This window comes from Arachis hypogaea, chromosome 10, assembly GCF_003086295.3.
Source record: "Arachis hypogaea cultivar Tifrunner chromosome 10, arahy.Tifrunner.gnm2.J5K5, whole genome shotgun sequence".
Lineage (NCBI taxonomy): Eukaryota > Viridiplantae > Streptophyta > Magnoliopsida > Fabales > Fabaceae > Arachis > Arachis hypogaea.
Window position 1 is genome coordinate 79,629,530 of NC_092045.1, and position 12,657 is coordinate 79,642,186.

At 33.2% G+C, this 12,657-nt stretch overlaps 1 long non-coding RNA gene across 1 annotated transcript; it reads right to left on the reverse strand.

Annotated features, from left to right (window-relative positions):
* Positions 1-950: 950 nt before the first annotated feature.
* Positions 951-4,366, reverse strand: LOC112715776 (uncharacterized). The gene is made up of 4 exons (XR_003159970.3): positions 3,138-4,366; positions 2,908-3,049; positions 2,672-2,821; positions 951-1,185 (listed from the first exon to the last, which is right to left on the reverse strand). It is a non-coding gene; the product is annotated as an uncharacterized lncRNA (long non-coding RNA).
* Positions 4,367-12,657: the final 8,291 nt, after the last annotated feature.

A 12,657-nucleotide genomic window follows, 5' to 3' on the forward strand; every position in this document is an offset into this window, starting at 1 on the left:
TTTGGATACTATTTTAATAGTTTACACACACATATATTGTTAGATTCTAGGAGTTGAATTTGTTTTCTTGTATTTTTTAGTAATTAAAGTTAATAAGGAGTTGAATTTATGTTAAAATTATGTAAATTTGGGATGAACTCTTGCTTCTTGCTATCATTTTCAATAATTTTATATTATTTTAAATGATTCAAAAAGAAAAAGAGCAGATTGACTAGCCTGTCAACCCTCCTGCCCTTTTGGCGGAACGATTTAAGAAGTCTAAGTCGTATTAGTTTGGTAGAGCGGGCTGAGCGGCTTTTTTTGGCGTGTGCTTTGGCAGAGCAGGTAGTCCACTTTCCCACCCTATATATACCTCATAATTATACTTTTAATTGGTGTAACAATACACTTATTCATAATTTGTTACCATATATACTCTATATATAATTAAATAGAATTCAATCTTAGAATTTATGTCCCAGATAGTTCGAACTCATAGTTGTCATTGTAGGTTAGGATTGCCAAAAGAAGATGGTCTTACTTGTGATTAAGTCAATGCACTTGCCAAGGAATTCAGCTTTGCCTTTAATTAGATAATCATCTCTTAATACTTTTCTATTTGCACTCCAGGACTCGACTACTATGTAGTATGACCAAAGAATTGGGTAGGACATGGCCCAAAATTTTCAACATGAACTCGTCCTAAGTATTTATTTCAAAGCCTTGTACAAACATATCTTCTTGTGATAGCTCCGAGGAGGATTGATCCTAACTCTTGATATTCATAATTACATCCTACAAACATTCAAGATTTTTATTATAGTGCTTTTAGATCTAGCCATATAAATGTAACACCCTAACTATCAGAAATCATGCTTCCGACTGCGCTACTCTGATAGCAAGGAGTATTACGACTACTTTACATACTAAGTATTAGAATAGGAGCCTGTAACTCGATACTGTATCGCTGATTTCTTTGAAAACTGAAAATAGATACTTTATTTTAAGAAAATTACAAGCAGGCATAGATTCATATACAAGACTCCTTATATAATAATTCAATATAATATACGTATAAAACATACAATTCCTATCCCTCTTACAAACTTGTAATAACATTGACGAGGGGAGAAAATAATCTAATTAATACAACAACATATAAACCAAACACAGTATAACTCTTCTTAATGCTTCTTCATCTGGTTCCTGAAAAGGTAAAGCTGTAGGGGGTGAGAACCTAACCACACGGTCTCACCACGGAGTTTCAAAGTTGTCATAAGAAGATATTCAATAAGAAAATTGTTTTCAGATTCTATGATTATCATTGCCTTATGAACCTTTTTAAAATCCAATAGCTAATCGTTCAAAACCTTTTCAAAGAAACAATATTTAATATTTTCAGAAATCCAAAGTCTTTCCTTTCTCATAAGCAAATCTCAATCAGAAACCAACCATGCAATCAAACAACACAGTCTTTCATTCAGTACCAAAGTCCATTTTCAAATGTAACACGCCATGACAAACACAGGCAAGACAGACAAGGAAAGCACAAGTAGGAAGCAGTTACAGCAAATAGTTCAAGTAGCAGTTAAGAACGGTTTAGCAATTAGGCAAACTAAAACAAGTTCAAACCCAAGCAAAGCATACAAATGCATATGATGTATGCCTGTCCTATGGCTGATAAGGCTCATCTGTCGGTTATCCAGCCAACCCGACAAGTCTGAATTGTCCTTAGACTGTCCCCCGATGTGCATCCCCGAGAGTCTATGCATAGCTTTTTCTCAAATAATCAATATTGCTCAATGGGAGTAACATTCCCGGGAATTTATATAGTGCCAAGTCACACTTACGTCGTAGGGTCAATAGAGTATCGAGTTTTCAACCTGGTACACGTGGTGGCAAGCCACGACACTTAATCCAGGGAACCTCATATCTCAGATATTTCAAATTCATAAGCCATATAAATAATTCAAAGATCATATCTCAACATTCTCAACATCATAATCATTCATCAATCCAAATCTCATTTCCAAATTCATTCAAAAACCATATTTCAGGGAAAATCCTCATCAATCCTCATCATCCTTCTTTCCATCCCGTTCATTAACAATCCCAATTCAAACCATAATTCTTTCTTTGATAAATAAATCAATCTTAAAATATAGAATATTTAAAAACAAATCTTTTTAATTAATTACTTCAAATAAAACTTCTAATTTTATAAAATTTCGGTAGCATTTCCTTTAAAACTCGGACTGCCACCCTTTTCAGGTCCCATCCAAACATTTCTTAAATCCTTTCTCAATCATTTCCATATCTCAATCACTTTCCAAAATCCAACCAATTCCAGTATCAAAGTATTTTCAAATCAGACCAATTCCAATAATAAAACTCTTTTTAAAGTCAAACCAGCTCAAGTATTAAATTATTTATAAAATCAGACCGACTCAAAGTCAAACCACTTTAACTTCAAACCAAGAAAAATCACTTTTCATAATAATCAAGTAAATGACTTTCCAAATCCATTTCTTATCAACAACCGTACTTCACTCAAGTAATCAAACACCCAATAATTCAGTCCAACAAACCATCATATCCACAAGACAAATATAATCACAAAAATACATCTTTTTGCATCAATATCTATTTATCACAACTCTGTAATGTAAATTAGATTTTAAGAAAAACCTACCTCAATAAGTCGAAACTATAGACCAAACACGTCACCGGAACTCTTTTTCTCTCGGCCCGACATTGGTAACAATCGCAATCACAGCTCCATGGTGTTCGCACCCATAGCAGTAACTTAAATTCACCAACGTGCAGCAACCGGACCTTGATCCTAAAGCATTAACGTCACAGAGTCTTAACATATAATAGAACAACGACGAATGACAGAGTTCGAAATTGAAAAAAAGAATAGCTTACCGTACTAAAGAGGAGCGACTAAACCGAGCAGCCGCCATGACAACAATACTCGCTACAATTAACGGCTCAGAGCAAAGGCGGCAGTAGTGGAATGGTAGCTCTGACAGCGGCGTACGACAGAGCAACTCGCGATAAACAATCCCTGGCACAAACAACCTCAGCAACAACTCTTATAGTAACCAGGATTTTGACCGACAATAAGAGAAAACCATAACAGGGCTAGGGTTTACCAAGAAGGTGGCGGCTCCAACGGCAGTTTCTGGCGACCAGAGGTACGGCGGTTGAATTTTCATCGATGGTGACTTGGCAGTGGCTTGAACGGCTTCTCCTCTGAGCGCGCTCTGCTTGACGGCGACTCAGAGGCGGCGGCGACAGGGACCCGCGGAGACAACAACGGACACGAGGGCAGGGCTTCTCCTTCCTCGCACATGCTCTCTGCTCTCAGACGATAGCACAGCGACCCAACAGTGGCGGCGGCGCTTCAGTGGCGCGACGACTCCTCTCCCTGCACCGGTGATGATGGCGATTCGGGATAAGGGCGACGGTGGCAGCAACAGCGTCTGGAGGTGGCGACGTGTTTCTCTGCTCCCTCAACTCTACACACTCTCTCTCTTCCTCGAATCTCCCTCCTGACAGTACAGCGGCGGCGACGGTGGCAGTGATGCCCACCGGCGCCGTCTCCCTCTCTTCCCCCTTCTGCTCTCCCTCTTTTCTTTTCCCGTTTTCTCCCTTTTCTTTCTGCCATTTCTTTCTTTCTCTATGCCTGCTGCGTATGTGTTTGGGGAAAATGGGGAATAGGGTGAGTGTTAATGAGTGGCGGTGAGTGTGGGTAAAGATTAGGGTAAAATTAAGGTTAGGGTTTGTGTATAAAATTGGGGATTTTGGCATTAATTTAGATTTGGTTAATTTTAATTAAATTAGGGTATAGAGTGTTAATTTAAAATTTAATTTAATCCTCAAAATTATTTTAAAATATTATTTGTTGTATTAAAATACTAATTGATTTGAAATCAAATTCTTTAATTGAATTTATAAGATAATAAGATTTATTTTCTTTATTCCTAAAACTTGAAGTATTAAATCATAAAAATATCAATTATTTGAATTAAATCATATAAAAATTCTTGTCATTCCATAACTACTAATTTTGTAATTTAAATATAAAAAATAATTCAATAATTATAAAATTAGGTAAAATTCTAATTAATTATCAAAATCTGATTTAATTTTTTATTTAATTAGCTTTAATAAAATAATTTCTAAAAATAGAATTTCTAATGAATAAATGAATTGAAATTAATTCATAATAAAATTTATTTAAAAAGTCAGGATCTTACAATAAATACAAGAGAAAATGAACATAGTTATAAAACAATACTTACACCAGTAGACTGTGCATCATCATGGTATAAGAGATATCATTTCTCTCATGAACCATGTTCCGAATCTCTCCTTTATTAATGTGTTCTCTCTAAAATCGTGCTTGTTAACAATATTGATATTGACAGAATTATATACCTAGTAAATGAAGAATACAAAAATAAAGAAATATCTAAAACAACATTAAAATTGATTACCTCTGCTTCTATTAGACTTGTCAACATTTTTTAACCCCTTGGGTGAGTGCACTACTACATCAAGCTATTCGTAATATTTTTTATCCATTTTTCTTATTTTGCCATCATAATTAAATATTCTTAGAAACTAATTTCATGCATTCAACCATGAAACTAAAGACGACAATGCAAAAAATATTACTTTTGGCTTCACAAAGAAATCCTTAATAGAGAGGATAATAATATATTATATGCAATCAATTCATGCATTGGAAACTTTCACAGTTCCGTATATACTTAACTAAAATAATAGCAATAATTAAAACTAATTTTTTTCATTATCCCTCCAAATAAAATGAATATTAAAGTATGCAATCTATACCGCCACTTTTAATTCCTATACGTTCAATCCATGCATTGGATCTAGTCCATTATATAATGAAACATATTAGAAATCATGAATCAGAATAACATAGCAATTAACCACAAGTTAAACATAATATAAATTAAGAGTCCAATTTCGAAAGTCATAAAGTAGATACATTACAAATTCCATTCTTTTATTTATGTTATTGTTTTGCTATTTTTTCTTTAACAAGCTTTGTCAACAACTATTCAAGCAATGAAAGTACCAAAGGCTCTCCAAAATTCTATTTTTCAAGTATGTTCTCAGTTCTCAATTTTAAAACAGTAAAGTTCTCAATTCTAAATAGAATAATAATGTATCAGGTATACCAATTCAGTAAGTTTTTACATGTGTAACATCTTTCAACCAATATTCAATAAACTATTTCTAATTATTTGGATCTATTCTTTCTAATAGGCAATATTTTTTTCCAATATCCTTGTCTCCTTATAAAATTGGTGATACTATTTTTCTCTTGAATACTTTTAGATTTTTCTTATACTCTACATGATCACCTGCTTGATTATATTTCCATTGTCCTCTTGAAAGTGAAAAGTCCATTAAATTTTTTTTTATGTTAGTAATTGAAACCAAATTGACTCAACGTAATAATAAAGTAAAAATTTATATCTTGAAAATGTCAATAAACAATTTTTCTCATAAATAAAAAATAGTTAAAAGTCATAACCTAAACTTTCAAAATATCTACATAATAGACATCCGTCTCACCAATTGGTTGTAACTCCCTATTAAATAGGAGTATGATCTTTTTACTTAGTGAAAGTGAGAAAAATATCCTTCATGCTCAAATATAATTCTTTTGTCATGTCATCTCATAATAGAGAGAAAAGAAACCATTGTATATTATCATCACTAGACAAAAGGCAAAAAGAAAATAAGAAAAGGAAAAGGCAAAAGAGGTTGTCTACATGGTTCTCGAGTGATTCAATCTTATTGGCCTCAGAAAATATATCATCAACTTTTTCGTAAGAGTATCGAGGCTTTGTGTGTGTTGCGGGAGCACGAAAGACATCACTGCAAAATAATGAAGCTTGTCGGGCTTCACTACATGGCAAAAAGAAATGGACGGGCATTGATAAACTCCATTTTACATCTTAAATTGTGTCAAAAATATGGAGTTTATCAACTAACTTTTTAATTAACTAAAAATATGCTTTTCATATTTTTAATTATCAATTTCTTAACTCTCTTTATGCCATCATGTACCATAATGAAATGCCTCACTTAATTATGGAGTAGATTTTCACTCTTGGCTTGGGTTGAGAACTTAGGTGATATTGAGTTATTAATATCTAAGTGGATTGATAATTTAGATCTATTAATTACCATATTTTTACTAACACTAATATTTTACTAAATTTAATTAGTAAGTTGGTTATTAAAAGTTGTAAATTAAGATTAATTAAGCCTAATTGAATTTTCTCAATTTTTTTAACAAATATTCTCCACATATAAGTCATTTTTCGATACAAGTCATTTATATTCACGCGCACACGTTCTTTTTCGTGCCATTACTGCACGTTCTTCTTCTTTTTTCTTCTTCTTCTTCTTCTTCGTTATTTTTCTCTTTCGTTATCTTCGTTACCAACACTACCTCCTCTTCCTCCTTTTTTTTCATTAGAATTTCTTCTCCTCCTTCCTTTTCCTCCTTCTCCTCCATCATCAGTTATCTCGTTGTTGGAAATAATGAATAATTCAAGTTTAGATTGTCAATTGAAGCAGAAAAAAATTGATTGTTGTTTTAAATCCAATCAAGTGGCTAAGCTGTAGTTCGATTCTAGTTAATATTTTTGTTTGTTGTTTATGATTTTATAGGTGAATAATGTTATTTTTGTTTGTGAAAATTGTTGTTCATCATTGATGGTTTGAATTGAATAAAATGTAAAAGTTTTGCATTAAAAATAATATTTTTCTATATTTGCAACAAATTTAGGTATAACAAAAAGATATTTGGGTCTAATACGAAGATATTTGGGTGTATTATTTAAGAATTTTCGGTGTATGTGTGCTGATAAGTTCTACATAATGCAAACTCATCTTCTCCTTCCTCCTCATCTTCTGCTGCTTCTTCTTCTTTTTCATCATCATCTATCATCATCATCTTCTTTTTTTGCTTATTTATCTTTTTATTCTTGTTTTACTCTCTTAATAAGAATAAAAACAAAAAAATCAAACAAAGAAAAAGAAGAAACACATAATGGTACAAAATTACTTGGAAGATAATGAACTTATATTCATTTAACTAAAAGAAAGAAAGAAATAAGAAAAAAAAGAAGAAAAAATGTAGCATTAGGAAACATTTTTTGTATTTACAGCAAATTTGGGTGTAACACAAAGATATTTGAGTGTATTGTTTAAGAATTTTTTGTGTATGTGCCCTGATAAGTTCTACATAATTCAAAACTCTTTCTCTTCCTCCTCCTCATCTTATGCTATTTCTTCTTTTTCATCTTTTTATTTCATATTTTCATAATTCTTCTTAGGAGGAAAAAATCAAACAAAGAAGAAAAAAATACATAATGTTACAAAATCAATAGAAAGAAGAGGAGGAAAAAAATGCAACAACAACAATAGTAATAAAAAAACGACGATGAAGATGAAACATGTGAAGAAAAAGGAGGAGGAACGCAAAGAACAAGGAGAAGAAGAAGGAAGAGGAGGAGGAGGAAAAACGCGGGATACAAAGAGGAACAACGTGATTTCACGCATGCGTTATGTAAGTGAATTTTGTTGGGTTAGAGTTAACTTGTATGACTTGTATGCCAAAAAGACTTGTATGTATAGCAGTACTCTTTGTTTAATCCTCAACCCTTGCCAAGATCTTTTAGAACTTAAATTCACTCTCTTTTGCTAGTTAATTGCCTTAATTACTTTTAGTTTAAATTCTCTTGACATCTACTCGTTGCTTGCTCTTTTGATTTTTTATTATTTCAATTCCCATTAATGTGATCAAACTCCCGATTTTTTCACAACCAATTTTAATGCACTACATTGTGATTTCAAGGGAGAACGGCCCAAGATTAAAACTCTCAGTATTATTTTGAATTTGTGACATCTTTTTAATTAAACTTTGATAATGTTAATTGAAGGTTTATAACTATCTACAACGAATTTTGAGTATTTTTTTAACTTGAAATTTTCTAAATCGATTTTTAACACTCATCAAGTTTTTACCGTTGTGATTCTCTTGCCTGTTTTCATATTCCTCTTGCTTTTGGAAAAATCAATGGAGTGCTTCTTCCTGGAGCGGTCACAATATGGAGGCAGGGGTCGTTGGTCAAATGGCGGAGATTGAAAAAGAGAATCATGAGGATAAAAATTTTGACTTGGTACATAGAGAGGTGGTGGCTCCAAAAGATCATGTGAATAATATTGTTGGGATGGTTATGGTTCTAAAAATGGTTATTCATGAGGCTCATATGAGTGGTGGTAAGGTAGATATGTATTTAGATCCCATGGAGGTGTTTGGTGATGGTGGAGTATGGTTTAAAAGTATTGTGGTTGAGAATATTGAGGATATGGTTTATAAGGATATGGTGTTTAAAAAGGTTCATAATCATAATAAGCATCAACATCAGTTCAGGCTATACAAGCGTTGTTATCGAATGATAGAGTCAAACGAGCTCCAACTTGAGGTTGCTCACTTGATATCTTGAAGCAAGGTCTCTTGGACATTATTCCAACCTTGCACTACAAGAAAAATACTAAGCACCATCGGATTTACCATCGAAAAAATGAATAAAATCCGATAGTAATTTAAATACCGTCGAATTTACCATTGAAAACAATCAAACGGCATAAGCCTTGCTGGTAAATATTTACTGTCGGATTTTTTCGTCCGACGATAATTACCGTCGGAAGTCGCGACGGATCATCGGCTCGAAAAACCAATTGGTTACCGATGGATTCTTCCAACGGTATTGTTGGCACAAAAAAATATTGTTTCACGCACTGTTACTGTCAGATTATTTCTAAGGTAATTCTGACGGTAATTTCAAATTTTTTTAATTTGAAATGCAGGGTCAATTTTAATTTTAAATTTAAATTTTTTTCACATAATTAGTAGTACATTCATAAATAATAAAAAATTGTTATTTAATCAAAATAAATAATATACTGATCAAATATATTAAAAGTCAACTGCATCAAATATGCACAATAAAACAATAAAATTGAAAACCAATAACTACAAATCTATGTAGTTGTTGTCATTTGTCCTGTGACCCTGAGTTGGCAACGCAGAAAGTGGTGATGTCCATATGCCATTAGCAAGGTCGATGCTAGCATGCGCATCTGGGTTTGGTACACTTCTATCTAAGCCTCCATACGTTGTATCCGCTCCAAACCATATCGGGATCAACGACTGCAGCTGAGATCCATCGGCGGCGTCCTCCCAACCTTGCTGAGACTGCTGACTCACGGCCTATAGTCTTTGTGTGTAGGACTCCTATGTAAATAACACATGTTATTGTGATTAGTACGCTGACAGCTATAAAATTAATCTCTAATAGTTTTATAGCAGAAGATAATCAGATGTATGTTTACTCACATAATGATCCTGAAACCACTAATCAACAAATGTTTCTTTGTACTCCTTCAACATGTGGGTGTACTTGAACGTCTCCGCCAACTTTGCCTCGCAATCGAACAACTTTGACTACACATTTTGTATTGAAACAATATGATTAGGATGCATAGTATTGATATGCAGAAGAATATAACTAAGTTGTTAACAAAATTAAAGTCACTTTACATACCAGCCTTGCCTTCATCTTTATGAAGGTCGCTAAGCTGCCAGTATACTTGGACGACCTGGCCAAGGCCCTATTAGCTCTGTTGGTGAGACGCCGATGCCGGAACCCCTCATCGATCTCCTAATGAACAAACATAGCCTTTTTTATGTCTGGTCGAAGCCATTGCGTTTGATGGTCCTGCCCCTAACAAACATCATCCAACATCTGCTGGAGCTGCCAACCCATTCTATGGTCGAATATCTTTCTGATGGTCAGGTCATACAAAAGGGACCATATAAAGTGCAACTGCAACAAAGAATCTTTGAAATTAGTTAAGCAAGATAGAAGATATATGCTAGCTAAAAATGTTTGAAACTTAAAAAAATGGTAATTACTGCCCATTTCTGAAACCATCATTCCCTGGTCTCAGCGGGGATCTTCGTGTAGTTGGGCCAGGGATGGTCGTATATCAGCTTGATGACATTGGTCATCTCCTGAGTGCAAGCGTTGTTGTTTGGAACAAACCTAACAACAACCCATAAACAAGAATCAACCTAAATCCACTAAATAGGAATCATAATCATTGAAACTTAAAATAATAACTAAATCAACCTATATCCACTAATCAAGAATCATAATCATTGAAACTTAAAACAATAACCAAATCAACCTAAATTCACTAAACAGGAATCATGATCATTGAAACTTAAAATAATAACCAGGCAACTATAATCAAGAAATACATGAGACTAAACGCGATACTTATCCCATGCCGCATCGTCGTCGTGGATGAAGGCATGTAGTTCAGGTTAGGAACCATGATGAATGGCTAGTCCACTAAACCCGCAACCTGTAGCATCACTAGCATGGTCGGAGTAGACAGAGAGGATCCAGAAGTCCCGGGGGTACCAAAAGAAATCCTCCCTCTACACCAACCACGGCTACGACCATGACCAGCAGCCTGATTCGTAGCACCTCTACTATCGACATGTTTGTAAAATTCAAATTATCAAACAATCAGCAGTGCTTTTCTCAGCAAAACAGTCATCCATGCAGCAATTTACCCAATTAGACAATTCCAAACACTTCAACGATTCAAAATCTAATGTATTAAATCTAACCTAACTTAATCAACCTAAATTCACTAATTTTAAAAAAACTAAACTGAACTAACTTCGAAACTGATTGAAAATTAAACTTGAAATTCTAATAAAATCTAAACTAAATTTAACTAAAATTAAAAAATCAAATTCTATAGGGTAAAGTATAATAAACTTGCAATATTAGGTAAGAAATCTCAAACATTCAAAATTTAAAAACGTCGGTCAATGAAAAAATAAATCAAATTCAATCAATGCAAATAGTTAAAACAAGAAGAAAATAACCAATGCTTTTATGGGATTGACCAAAATTTTCAATAAAAAGCTTTTTGAGGTATATTTACAAACATTTGGCATCCAAAATCATAAACAGCATAACTTAGCATTAACAAGTAATCTGTGCAACATCAATTCACAAAATTCAACATCAACGACACAAAAAAAGCAAGTCAGCAACATTGATCATAAATTTATTAGACAGTAGTCTAATTAATTCAAAGTAGCAAAATAATAAATCAACAATTAACACAGTGAATGAGCACAATCAAACAATTATCCAAATAAACTCAGCAACAATTTTTCCATTAATTCAATTAGCAAATTTAGAATAGTTCCAGACATTTTCAGCAACAATTCAGAACTTATAAAAATCTAAACCAAACTATCCTAACAACCTAAATCCATTAAAATAAAAATTAAACTAATACTCAACTAATTAAACCATTCTAATGAACTAAAACTAACTAACAGGATTTGAAAAAAAGTTCAAACAAAAAACCTTGAATGTAGGGTGCAGAAAGCAACGAAGAAGGAGGGAAGAAGGCGATGACATCGGGTTGTTGCCGGTGCTAGAGGTGGCAGTCGTGAGTTGCCAGAGCAGGGAGCGAGAGGCTATGGGCTGAGAAGAGCAAAAGAAGAAGGAGGAATGGACAACGGTGGCGCTAAGAGGAAAGGCAAGAAAGAGAAGAAGGAGCCGTCGGTAGTGGGAGTTGACGCGACGGATAGGGGGTAGCGACGGCAGTGGTCTTGGCGGCAGACGGATAGTACGAGATATATATATATATATATATATATATATATATATATATATATATATATATATGAATGGCAGTGAGGTGTCGAATGAGGGGTAAGGGATTTGTGATTTGAATTTACGCAACTTTTACCGTCGGATTTACTATAAGAAAATTCCGATAGTACATCATTGTCGGTCACCAAAATGTATCGCTTCACAAAATTGAGATGGTAAAGGACGTGCCAATTTAATTTATTTTTCTCCAAAATTTATCGGTGGATTTACTGTTGGAAAACAAAATCTATCAATAATAAAAAAATCTTACAAATTCAACATGGTTTTTGTCGGTAAATTCAACAATAAATTTACCGTTACTCTATAATGTTAAATTTGACGATAAATCTGATGGTAAATTCAAAGATATTTAATATTTTCTTATAGTGTTGATACAAGATGAAATCATCAAGGAAGTATCGAAAATATTTTAATAATATAAAAGCTTTCTTACTATGAGTAAAGAAAAAGAAATCCTCAATGTTACCTAACATAATCTACAGACACGAATTTCACTAAAAATGAGAGCATAAAGCGAAATGAAATTACTATGTATATAAATAATAAATTTCCGTTGTTATTATGGCATGATGTATTTGATAAGAACAGATATCGTACACAAGCAGGATTTTCTTGTTTATATAGATTATTTTGCGCAATAGTTTATAAAGAGAAATTAATTTTGAAAAACTTTTGGTAGGTGATAAAAAAGGATTTTTTTATTTAAATAAATAAAATAAAAGCATTAATTACTGAAATAAATAACTTTAAAAATATTTACCAATTTGTGTTCTCCAGTCATATCTCGTTTACGGTGTAAAGGAGATATGACACGTCAGCTGCGTCGTGGCTATCTCGTTTACAC